Source organism: Capsicum annuum, chromosome 4 (assembly GCF_002878395.1).
Source record: "Capsicum annuum cultivar UCD-10X-F1 chromosome 4, UCD10Xv1.1, whole genome shotgun sequence".
Taxonomy (NCBI): domain Eukaryota; kingdom Viridiplantae; phylum Streptophyta; class Magnoliopsida; order Solanales; family Solanaceae; genus Capsicum; species Capsicum annuum.
In genome coordinates this window covers 159,603,891-159,617,627 of record NC_061114.1, presented here as the reverse complement: position 1 = coordinate 159,617,627, position 13,737 = coordinate 159,603,891, and positions in this window count along the sequence as shown.

Genomic DNA, 13,737 nt, shown 5'->3' with positions numbered 1-13,737 from the left:
ACACAAATTATATGAACACCTTATACATATTATAAATATAAACTTGCCAAATGTATAATGTAACCTTATATAACATTTATACTTTCTATAAGTATAATGCAACCTCATACATAAAAGACATCTTATATGTAATATAAACCTCTTAATGTATAATATAAACAAACTAACGTATAAACTTCTTAATGTATAAACTAATGCATCTCATACATGTATAGTGTAATATCAACTTCTTAATGTATCCGAATTAATGAATCTGATAAACAATCTGATGTATAATATCAGCATAAATGTACTAGATTAAAACAGTACTCTTACAATGTATTATAATTCTATTGTATAAGTTTTCAATTGTAAACTATAATGTACCCAAAATAATGTATATTATACCTGATCTAATGTATGAGTTTAGTAATGTTAATGTAATTTATACTACACTTCTACCATACAATCCTAAAATATATTTACCTGATGATTTTTAAGTTGTCTTGTTTGAACTTGAACGTGCAACTTCCCTCAATTTCTTCATTATTACTGGGTCATTTCAATACTTCAATCAGTTCTTTGTGAAATTGGGTTCTTCATAATCCAAAGTATCAGGAACAAAAACAACAACGGAAATAGTTTGGTCTTGAGCATCTAAGTGACTAAGTCCTAAACTAAAGCTCGGATCAAACTCCATTACAAAATTTATACTTTATTGATTACCCACTTGCAAATAAATAGTAAAAAAAAAAATAAAGATTTGTCTTGTAATATATGAAAAAATACGAAAAAATTCAACTACCACAATGTTATGACATTGCAAAGGTAGATAATATTATAATTACATACATACAACAAAAAGGAAATCGAAACTAATTTTGATTTGGTAAAGTTGAAAAAAAACAAACCTCAAAATTAAATGAAGAAGGTAACGAAGTTAAACACTTGTTCAGTTAATACTTCATAACCAAAAAATTTGAAATCCCCCAAATCACGTAGCTTGATTTTTGGCATAAAATTAGGAGTACAATGATGGAGTAAAAAGGCAGACAAAAGTTTGAGCAAAAAATTGTAGTTTTGGGATGTATGAAGCATAAGAGAGAGAAAATCTAAATGGAAAGGATTCTATGTAATTAATATGGGATTTTTATAATTACTTTTCAAAATAGGGATTTAATGTAATAAATAATAAGTTACTTTGGGTGTATATATAATTTTTAGTTATTTAAAAGAGATTTAAGTTTTTTTAAAAAAGGTAGTATTAAGCTTAGGGCTAAAGCCCAAAAAGAAAAAGTAAAGCAGCCAAGTAGCATACATCAACCAAAACAATAGCTTAAGGTTTTGGTGTTGCTGATGCATCAACGGATCAATAAAAGAATTTGATTTAGAGAAAAATACAAAATTAAGACGTGGGGAAAAATCAAGGGCAACATACACTCCGAAAAAAAAGAAATTCATCGGAGTTTTGTTATTGAACTCGATGTAAGTATTTTAAATAGCCTAAACATGAGTCTTAATTAGAAAATTGGCACTAGCTATTGAAAAATTATTTATCAATGACTATTAGTTAGGCGGTAATTTCTGTAAATTTGTCATAAAGTACGTGTCAGTTGCATTACTCATAGCTCGATAGTTATAATTTGACAAATTGATGGAAAAATATGAAACCTTGGGGATAGGTCTTTCAAATAAATTTTTAATTAGCCTAAATAAGGAAATTAACACAAAAGTGATATGATGTGATTATAGATTTGATTGAAGAAAGTTATACTAATTGATTGAGGTGACAAATTTGGTATTCCGACAAGAGTACTGTAAGTAGTAACCTTACCATAATTTGTGTTTATTAACTTGCATATCTTATACATGATTTTAATGAAACAAGAGTTGTTGAATGCTTTGAAATTGCACATGGGGTGATTTTTTAATGGTTATTTGCGATATGATACTATTATTTCAGAAGTTATTTCATTTACTTAAGACATAGTATCTTGACATGTGTTTTGTTTAAGTTTATATATAATATGATTTGATATGAACTTAAATGCTATGTACTACTTTGTTAATGCTTTCATATGAGTAACTACTATTTACAAAGAGTAGAAATGGAAGTAGACTTTGATTTGAATTTCGTAGCTAACGGCGGATTTATTAGACCTAGTGCACTTTGTATTTACAGATTATTTTTACAGTCCTTGCTAGTAGGAGGGTAGAATAAATATGCTATTACTGATCTTCCTCGGGTAGGGACCTACTGATATGTTATTTGACTCCTTACATGGGGTCCACTATTATTGGCTATTCTTAAAGTAGAATGCCACACTGATGGCATGATTCATTCTTGAAAAGCTCCCAAATTTATAATAATTGATATGATACAATGCTTATTGAGTTTATTTCTGAACTATTAGATCATCTTGCTTACATGAAACAAATAATATTATTTATCGTTAATATTTTCTAAAAGATCATTTATTTCATAATGTTTTATGACTTGTCCCCATTAAAATGATTGTGGTTAAGTTTTATTACTCACTGAGCTAGTTCTCACTCCTCTCTATTAATTTTCAGAGAATGTAGGTGATGATGAGAATTTAGTTAGCTAAAGTATTCGAGTTGGCATATTCCTGGTGAGCCCCACACTTATTTACATGTGCAGTAATTAATTTATTTTGTTATGTTCTTTTTCTTGAAAATTTATAGAGTCATTCCATGATCATTTCTTTAGAGTTTGAGCATCCCATTGTTATTATGTATTTGTGGAGTATTTTACTTTTTCTCATATTTTGGAGATGGATTTAGTACTATTATTTCATTACAAATCAATTATTGATAGTATTGGTGGATTATTGTTGGTATTAGTGCATTTTTTATGGCATTGGTGTGTTGTGTTATTGATTTGAGACAAGTAAAATTTTTGGATTGGCCCAAAATTAGGGGAAACTCTCCAAATTTTCTATCAAATATTGACGAGGCTTGCTTTGGAGTCCAATCTCCTTAGCACCGGTCATGGTCTTCTTTTAGGTTGTGACAAAGTTGGTATATGAGCTTAGGTTATTCCTATAACTAATAGAGCACACATTAGTAGTAGAATCCCAATTATGGTTATGTTGCTGACCATTTGTATAATTGTGATTCTACGAGAGCGTGATAGGATATGTCTTGAATTTCTTTCTCATTCTTTCTTGTGTATGTGACGTCTAGGACCAATTAAATGAATCTAACCATATTTATTTTTTTGATCATATGGTTAGCACTCAAACAACTAAAGGGTAGTGGTGATACCACAGAAAATCACATTACCACTTTGAGAATTTCAAAAGAGGCCACTCATGAAAGAATTGCTAGTCCAGCTCTACCACTCACATGGCTAAAACTTAGTATGATATTTTACTGCTAGGAAGTTCTACTGGAGAAAGACCACTGACATGGGTTAGTTCACTAAGTTCTTCATGGATAACTTTCTTCCTGACAGTCGAAAGCAAAAATATGTTGATCAGTTTGAGAAATAAGTCCAGACTCCAAATATAGATGTGTTGACTTGTAATATCAAATTCTGCAAGGTGACTAGATATACTCCATACTTGGTATCCGCATAAGCAGCTCGAGTCTAGAGGTTTGTTAATGGACTGGCTGCTCGTCTCTAAAATGTAGTAGCCCCATAAATAAAAGTCTTGACCTATTATGAGATAGTAGATCTTGGTAGGAAAATTGAGAAAAAAGGTCGTGCAGAGCGGGCAACTTATGAGTTCATAAGAAGGCTAAGATGGGGGGATCTTTCAGTGGTGACTTTTGTGCAAATCGTAGAGTGAAAAATTAGGGAAAACAGCAGGGCCATCAGATGGGGCAGATTCAATTTCATAGTCTTCATATAAGCCACCTTCTAGATAGGGTACTCAGGGGTCTTCAGCATCTCATGGATATTATAGTTATGGTCAGATGTATGCCACTCCTCCATCCTGCCAGACTAGCGGCAAATCACATATGGGTCAGTGTTGTGTTTTGACTGGAGAGTGCTTTCGTTGTGGTTAGTTGGTTCATCGCATTAGGGATTTTCTTCATCCTCTAAAAAATATTAGTCAGGGTTCTGGTTAGTTAACTTCACTTTTTTAGACTACTCGTAATACTACAGGTACTAGAAATAGAGGTTGAGGTAATGTAGATGGGTTGCTAAAAATCAGACATAAGGAAATGCTAGTAGAGGCTAGTCAAGAGTTTTGGACTTACTAGGCAGAATGTTCAGGCCTCGAAAGCAGTCAGGTAATCTTTCCATCTGTTCATTTGATGCATATGCTTTGATTGATTCGGGTTCTACCCACTCTTATGTGTCCTCATACCTTGCTGTGAGATTTGATAAATAGTTAGAGATATTAAATTATCCTTTTCTTGCTGCTACTTCTATGGGAGATTCTTTGTTATTTGAGTATGTGTATCGTGAATGCCAAATTTTAGTGGAAGGTAGGGATACTCTTGCTAACTTAATTTTAATTGATATGATTGACTTTGATGTGTTGATGGGCATGAATTGGTTATCTCCTTGCTATAATAATGTAGACTGTCATGCAAATATAGTTCGATTTAAGATACCCAACGAACCTAATTTTGTATTAAAAGGGGGTCAAGTTCTGGAGGTTGGTAAATTTATATCTTATGTGAGAGCCCAACAATTATTGAAGAAAGGTTGCATGGGTAAGTGATGTTAGAGAGGGAACACTTAGTTTGAACACCTTTTGTTAAGGAATTTTCTAATGTATTTCTTGAGGAGTTACCAAGATTACCTCCAATACGAGAGATAGACTTCGGTATTTATTTGGCACCTGACATTATGCCAATATCTACACCCGCATATCATATAGCACTAGCAGAGTTGAAGATTTAAAATAGCAGTTGCAGGACTTGCTAGATAAGAGTTTCATCAAACTAAGTATTTCACCATAGGGTGCACCAGTTTTGTTTGTAAAGAAGAAAGATAGGTCCTTAAGAATGTGTATTGACTACAGGAAGCTGAATAAGGTAACGGTACATAATAGTATCTGTTGCCTTATATAGCAGACCTGTTTGATCAATTATAAGGGGTTATCGATTTTTTGAAGATTAATCTTTGGTCTAATTATCATCAGCTTAGAATCTAGGAGGAAGATATATCTAACACAACATTCAAAACTCGATATGGGCATTATGAGTTCCTTGTGATGCTTTACAGTTTAACCAATGCTCCAGCTACATGCATAGACTTAATGAATAGGGCATTTAGACCATTTATGGATAAATTTGTGATAGTATTTATCGAAGATATTTTGATATACTCTCCTGGCGAGAAAGAACACAAGAATCATCTAAGAATTGTATTGCAGACATTACGGGAACATAAGCTCTATTTTAAGTTTTGAAAGTCCAAATTTTGGCTTGATTCAATATCATCTTTGGGGCAAGTTGTATCCAGAAATGGAATTATGGTGGATTCTAAAAAGACACAAGTAGTGCAAAAATGGCCTAGACCTACTTCACCTAAAAAATTCACATCTTTATAGGTTTGGCAAATTACAATAGTTGTTTTATGTAGGATTTCTCTAAAATAGTAGCTCCATTGACTAAGTTGACACAGAAAAATATGAAGTTACAGTGCACGGAAGAATATGAGTAGAGCTTTTAGAAACTCAAAATATGTTTGACCGTCACACTAGTATTAGCCTTTTCATTAGGTTATGGAGGATTCAAGGTATTCTGTGATGCTTCCAAGGTCAGATTAGGATGTGTTTTCATGCAACATGACCATGTTATTTCTTATGCTTTGAGACAGTCGAAGAAGCATGAACTGAACTATCTTACGCATAATTTAGAGATGGTCATTGTGGTATTTTCTCTTAAGATTTGGAGGCATTACTTATATGGTGAAAATTTTGAGATGAGGAGGAAATTTATGGAAAGTTTGGCACATATAGCTCCTGGAAAGAGATAATTGGCAAAAGATAAGAAGGAACTTGAAGAAAAAGGTGTCAAATTTGGTGTTGGAAAGTTAGGGGTATTGTTGGCTTGTGTTCAAGCTAAATCTTGTTTGGTAGAATACATAAAGGTCACTCAATATGAAGATGTGTAGTTGAGAAAATATCAAGATGAGGTCCTAGCAGGTCAAAATAAGATGATGAGTGTTAAATGTGATAGTTCTTCGACTAGGTAACCAATTATGTGTAACATATATAGATGGGTTAAGATGAGCCATTCTTTAGTAAACTCATAACTCCAGATATACTATTCACCCTGGTTCCACTAAGATGTATCATGACCTGAAGCAATTGTACTGGTGGGAAGGTATAAAAAAAATGTTGATAACTTTGTTTGTAGTTATTTGACTTATCAGTAGGTGAAAGTGGAGTATTAACGACCAATAAGATTATTACAAAAGATCAGGATTCCATATTGGTAATGGGAAAGAGTACATAAATTTTGTAATCAGGATACCGCAAACCATTAAAGGTTATGAGTCTGTATAGGTAGTTGTAGAACGAATTACTAAAGCATCTCACTTCTTTCCAGTAAAGACTACATATAGTGGAATGAAATATGCTTAATTATTTATGGATGAAATTGTCCACCTTCATGGAGTTCCATCGTCCATCATTTCTGACAGAGGATCACAGTTTATTTCACGTTTTTTAAAGATTGTTTCAAGAAGCATTAGGTACCTGAGTAGATTTTAGTACTGCATTTCATCCGCAGACGGATGGACAATCTAAGTGTACTATACAAATTTTAGAGGATATGTTGAGAGTGTACATCCTTGAGGTTGGAGGTAGTTAGTATACTAACTTACCCTTAGCTGAATTTGCTTACAATAATAGTTCTTAGTCAAGTATTCAGATGGCTCCATATGAAGCCTTGTATGGTAAGCCATGTCGTTCTCCTATCAGGTGGTTTGAAGTTGGAGAGGATCAAGTTTTAGGACCATACATGGTAGAGAAAGCTATGGACAAGGTCCCATTGATTGGACAAAGGTTGATCTAAACTCAAAGAAGATAAAAGTCTTATGTAGACAAGAGGAGAAGAGATTTAGTGTTCATAGTTAGGGATAAGTTTTTTCTATGAGTCTCTCCTATGAAAGGTATGATGAGATTTGGGAAAAGAGGTAAATTGAGCCCGAGATATAACCTTATGAGATACTTTATTGTACAGGAGGAGTGGTATATCAATTGGCACTCCTTTGTAGATTTCTTTCATTTATCCAGTGTTCCATGTCTCTATGTTAAGAAAGTTTATATCATATCCTTCTCGCATACTCGAAGCACCGGCAATTAGATGAGAACTTAACTATAAGGAGAAAGCAGTGGCTATCATTGATTGTAAAGTAAGGAAGTTGTTGTCAAAGGAGTTTCTGTTCGTGAAAGTCTTATGGAAGAACAATATCATTGAAGAAGCTACATTAGTGTCCGAAAATGATATGTAAGTCAAGTACCCTCACTTTTTCAGTCTACATGTATGCACTTGTTTTTAGATTTGAGGGATGAATTTCATTAGGTGGGGAGAATGAATACCCCTTATTTAAAAGACATTTAATTTTTTTTTAAAAAAAAATCCAACATTATGCTTAGGGCTAAAGTAAATAAAGGAAAATTAAAGCTTCCAAGCAGCGTACATTAACCAAAACAAATAACTTAAGGTTTTAGTATTGTTGATGCATCAATGGATCAAAAAATTGATTTAGAGAGGAAGAGAAAATTGAGATGAGGGGAAAAATCAAGGGCAACATACATCTGAGAAAAAGAAATTCATCAGAGTTTTTTTATTGAATTCGAGGTAAATATTTTATATACCCTACACACGAGTCTTAAGTGGAAAATTGGTACCGGATATTGAAAAATTATTTACCAAAGTCTATTAGTTTGGTGGTAAATTCTATAATTTTTCCATAAATTATGAAACAGTTGCATTACTCACAACTTAGTAATTATAATTTCACACATTGATGGAGAAACATGAAACCTTGGGTATGGGTATTTCAAATTAATGTTGAATTAGCCTACATATGAAAATTAATACGAGATTGATATGATATGATTATAGATTCGGTCAAAAGAAGTCATACCAATTGTTCGAGATGACAAATTTGGTATTCCGATAAGAGTACTGTGAGTAGTAACCTTACCATAATTTTCATTTATTAACTTGCATATTTTATACATGATTTTGATGAAACAAGAGTTGCTGGATGTTTTGAAATTGCACATGGGGAAAGTCTTTTATTTGATATGATATTGAAATGGTTATTTGAGATATGATACTATTATTATGAAAGTTAATTTCATTTACTTGAGACATAAGTATCTTGACATATTTTTTATTAAAGTTTATATGTAATATGATTTGATATGAATTTAAATGCTATATACGATTTTGAAAATGCTTTTATTTGATTATCTACTATTTACGAAGAAAGTATAAATGGGAGTAGACCTTGCTTTGAATTTCATACCTAAAGGCGGGTTCGTTAGACCCGGTGCACCTTTCCTTTACAAATTATTGTTACAGTCCTCGCTAGTGAGAAGCTAGAACTAGCTTACTGTTACTAATCTCCCTCGAGTAGTGACCTACTTATTGATATTTGACTTCTTTACGAGGGGTCCACTGTATTGGCTATTCTTGAAATAAAATGCCACATTGATTACATGATTAATTCTTGAAAACCTCCCAAATATATAAGAATTGATATGATACGATATTTATTGAGTTTATTCCTAAACTATATTCATCTTGCTTACATGAAACAAATAATACTGTTTATCATTACTTTTTTTTTCTGAAAGGACATTTATTTCATGATGTTTTATGACTTGTCCCCATTAAAATAATTATGGTTAACTGTTATTACTCACTATGGTAGTGTATCACTCCTCGCTTTTTTTTCAAAAAATACAGGTGACGGTGAGGATTTTATTAGCTAGAGCATTCGAGTTGACATATTCATGGTGAGCTCCGCACTTGTTCGTGTGGGCAGTAATTTATTTATTTTTTATGTTCTTTTTATTGAAATCTCTTAGAGTCACTCCATAGTCCTTTCTTTAGAGATTGATTATCCCATTGTTATTATGGATTTGTGGAGTATTTGACTTTTTCTCATATTATGGAGATGGATTTAGTATTGTTATGCAAGACCCCGTATTTTTTTTAGCTTAATTTAACTCTAAGTACATGATTGTTTATGAATAAAATTCTTTAAATACTCAGTATTTTTCAGTTTAGAGCTTATCAATGTGTAGAAAACTCAGTTAGCATTCCAACGATATAAAATTCACCGAAATCCAATACCCGGGTGAAGAGTTAGAGCAATTTTTGTAAAACGGTTTTCCACCGGCACATCACCGTATTGCGCTAAGGGTCCAAATGGAAATTGTAATTTTCCAAAGAGAGACCACGATCCCACCACGTCGTACCACCAACCATTTTCCCAATTGTCACTTTCTAGTGTGATTCCGTGATCATAGTGCGTTGCACAGAGGGTTAAATTCGCATACAGCGGGGTACCGCTAAACTCCTAGGTGGCAATTGTCAATTTTTAGTGATACGGTGAGATAGTGGAACATCGTGCCAAGGGCCCAATCGAAAAATTTTGTCAGAAATTAAAAGTATTGCCCAGGGACAAACAAGTCTTTTCCTATAAATTTAATCAGTCTAGAAACGGGATTTAACCCCTAAAAACATTATTAGGTAATTCTTTAATCAACTTTTCCCAAATCAAAAAGAATTCTCTCCCTAATAGAAAACCGTAGCTTCGAGAAATTAAGAGCAATCCTCAAGAAAATCACCAAGAGCTTCAAGAATTAAAATACCCAAGTATGTTTGATGTTCATTTATGGGTTCTTTTCACCCATAGAGTCCAAGAATTCATTTTTAAAACTACAAGATTATTGATTCATGATTTATATGCTTGAAATTGGATTGTATTCATGTTCATGACATTAATTGAGTTTCAATCCATGATTAATTGCAGATTCCATGAAACTGAAATAGCATGTATATTGAATTATGTAATTCCCAAGTTATAATCCTTACATTAGCTAGTTTGTGTGTTGTATTTACAATGTTTACATGCTGTCCATGATTATATGCATTAAGTTATGCTATCCATCTGTTTGATGGAATGTCCATGCGAATTAAATGGTGAAATCATGACATGCTAGTTTATGTACAAGCTTATGCCCTACAAGTGTTTGATAAAATGTCTCTATGAATGTATTATGAACAAGTAGACCTTGTTATGCTTTTCAAGATCATGCTATGCTTTACTTTTTATGCTATCGAGTCCTGGTGGTATCTAATACCCCACAATCTAGTTATTTACCTTGAGCTACGTAGTTGCAGAATAGTCTCAGTCATATCATGGAACAGTAGTACTCAGTCAGTTATAGAACTTAGTGAACTCAGTCCAGTTCAGTCATTCGACACGATCAATAATAGCTCAATCAAATCCAGTACAACCTAGTAATTAGTCCACGGTCTATTCAGTTGGGAGTAGGAATCAGCACCGAGTGAACCCAAGGATGGGGGTTCAGCCGTTAGTAGAGGGTGTGATCCTTAGAAATAGTCCTTCTGTTCCAAAACTATGTAGCTAGCGTAGGTTGAGACATCAACGTATAAGTTGAGGGTTGATGAGGTATTTTAACCTGCCAGTTGAAGGAACCACCACTCTCATTAGAGTACCTGCCAAATAAGGGTAACTCTTCAGCTTGTCTTTACCCATGGCACGGTATTGACACCCTTCTAACTAGGGTTACAGGTTGGGCCCCAGTTACCTTATTTGGGATATGTCGGTTAGATGATTTCCTCCTACAATTTTAGTTTTAGTCTCAGTACAAAACTCAGTTCAGTTCTACAGAATTAAGACTGTCAGGCATAGTTAATCAGTTATCGATAATCTCAGATATCAGTTACTCAATATCAAAAATTAGTACTCAGCTTCAGTAAAAGCTCAGATACAGTATACATGTATATGCACAGTATTGCATACTTTGTATTTTACAGCAATTTTAGTTAACCATGTATTCTTATTTAGCTACTCTATATCATTTAGTTAGTTACTGTTCATGCATATGAACCCCTGCATTCAGCCTTGCCTCATCTAGCATACCAGTACATTCCATGTAGCGAAGCATAATTTCTCTTTCTGCTATGATGTCTTATATGATAGGTTCAGACGCTCAGGTTCCTGACCGTGCATAGACAAATTCAGATAGCAGCCGCAGATTTAGTAGTGAGTCCACATCTATCGAGAATATTCTTTTATTTTAGTATTTTTAGTAGCTTCAATATTTTAGTAGTCGGAGTTAGATGAGGGCTTGTCCCATCAACGCCACATTCAGACAATTCAGTTAGAGACTTTTCAGACTAGACTAGTTAAGACAGTATTCAGATTTCAGGTATTATTATCAGATGTTATATTTATCAATATTCAGATTGTGAACTGATACACCTAAATTACAACTTTCTTACGAAAGTGTAAGCGGTCATTGTCAAATATAGAACCCAACAAAGGTTGGGGTCGAATCCTATAGGGAATACTTGTACAACTATGTAAGTTGATTCTTAATGGACTGTTGATCTAAGGTTCTGGAATAAAGTGGGGTTTTAATGTATTAATAATATTCTTTCACTATTGTATCACACAGAGATCCAGCTAATGAGAGTTAATGCAAGTATAATTTCAATGAGAATGAGTTAACTAGAGTTATGATCACCAAGATGTTCGAACAGTTAGGGTTGTGAATTTGGGCTTAATTTCTAACTTATAATTTCAATTGCAAGAAATATTATATTCTAAGAATTACCCACTTGTTTCTCAACCTAATAGGTATTTCACCTTTTATTTCTTTTGAACTTAAAGGATTCATGTATTACAAAATAGAACTCTCATAAGGATTGATCCCGTATTAACCCTTAACCCAAAGGGTAAATATATGGATTTCATGTGACTCACCTCTCTTCCCAACATCCACTTTCTTGTTCAGACAAGTGGTGTTCATGGGCTCACTTCTCAAGTTTGCAACCAAGAGATGTCATTATAATGAAGAGAGATTCATGTAATTTAGATAGATGTTAGAAATCAGATGGATTCACAACCCCAAACAACTCTCTACATCAAGGTTCCCATAACCCTAGTTATGGGAGTTTACCTACTCATTTCCATATAAGATATCAAAGACATATTGATATTCATAAATATCTTCAAGAGAATACTTACAAAAGTTACAATATTATTCCTCTCAATCTTCAATGGAAAATATGGAAATAATAATCAGATCTTAGTTTCTAGCTTTAAATCTCAAAGAAAGGTGTTATAGTGCTCTCAATAGAGAAGAAAGTATGATAGTCTGTCAAAAATTATGAAATAAAACTGAATACTTAGTATATATATGATTCTAGAATTGGGGTTTTCAAATTTAAACTCAGAGTTGCCGTGTCATGCTCGATGGGTCGGGCGATAATTTGTCGCTGAGGTGACGTTCTGTCGCCTGGACCATCGCTGGAGCTCCAGTGATACTGCATTCTATTTCTTGGTGATGAGCTAGGCGATGGTTCCTTGCAGAGTCGATGATCTATCGTTTGGACCATCGTAAGACTTCCAGTGACACTGCCTACTACTTCTGGGTGATGGTTAGGCCGACAATTCATCACAAAATCGACTGTCCATCACCTGGACCGTCACGGGAGTTCTACTGACAATGTCTTCTACTTCTGGGTTATGGTTAGGACGATAGTCCGTCGCATGGTCGACTGTCCATTGCATAGTCGACAGTTCGTCACCTAAGTCGTTGCTTGTCATTTTTCTCTTGTTTTGCCTAGTTTATCCAAGTTATTTTCCACGCTTAGTTCCTGTCCTTAAAACACTAAAGTCCAATGTTAAATACAATAATAGTTGATTGAAAATACACAATTATCCTAATAAAAAGGCCTAAAATATTTTGTCAAAAGCCGAAACATCAACACCCTCAAATTAAGGCAATTGCTTGTCCTCAAGCAACTCAACACCAAGATGCATATATGAACAACTTCATGATGGGCATTTTGTAGTCAAATCAACACAGTTATATAATTATTCAACTGCCCATTCGGCTATGTTATCTCAACACATATGGATCTACTACTGGCATTTACTACAAATCAATATATTCATAACCACAGATACAATACCTTAAATAAATAAGTAGACCAAGTATACTCAAAGTTCCCTCATAGTCAAAGAAGTCCACCTCACATTATACAATCAAGTCGTGGACAAAACTAAGACTCTCACTCTCAGAAAAGAAGTTACAAACATAGTGCACACCCATAAGCTTGCCCTTATCATCTAACGTTACCTCATGATTGACTCACCAAGATCAAGCAGGATTTGATAAGGTCTGTGATGAGGTTTTAGGCTAGGTAAGGGTTGATTATTTGGAAAAGTGACTTAAAGTACACAACTTTACTCTCTTTTCCCTTTTTGGTAGCTACTCACCAGGATTATAGTTTCTTCACTTATTCACAATCTTTATTATCCATCTGTTCCCTTCCCATAACCCAATTTTTTTAAAAAAAGAAAAATAATAGAAGCATCAGCCACCCTCAACTTAAGTTGATCTAGTTAGGTGAGGTGCACAATATCTATTTATACATCTAACTAGACTAGGGCCGGATGCTACCTCTCAAATCAACTTTAACTCGGCCTCTTAGGCCGCTAACAATTCGACAGTAGGTACCCTCAACTTAGGCAATTTGCCTAAGTTG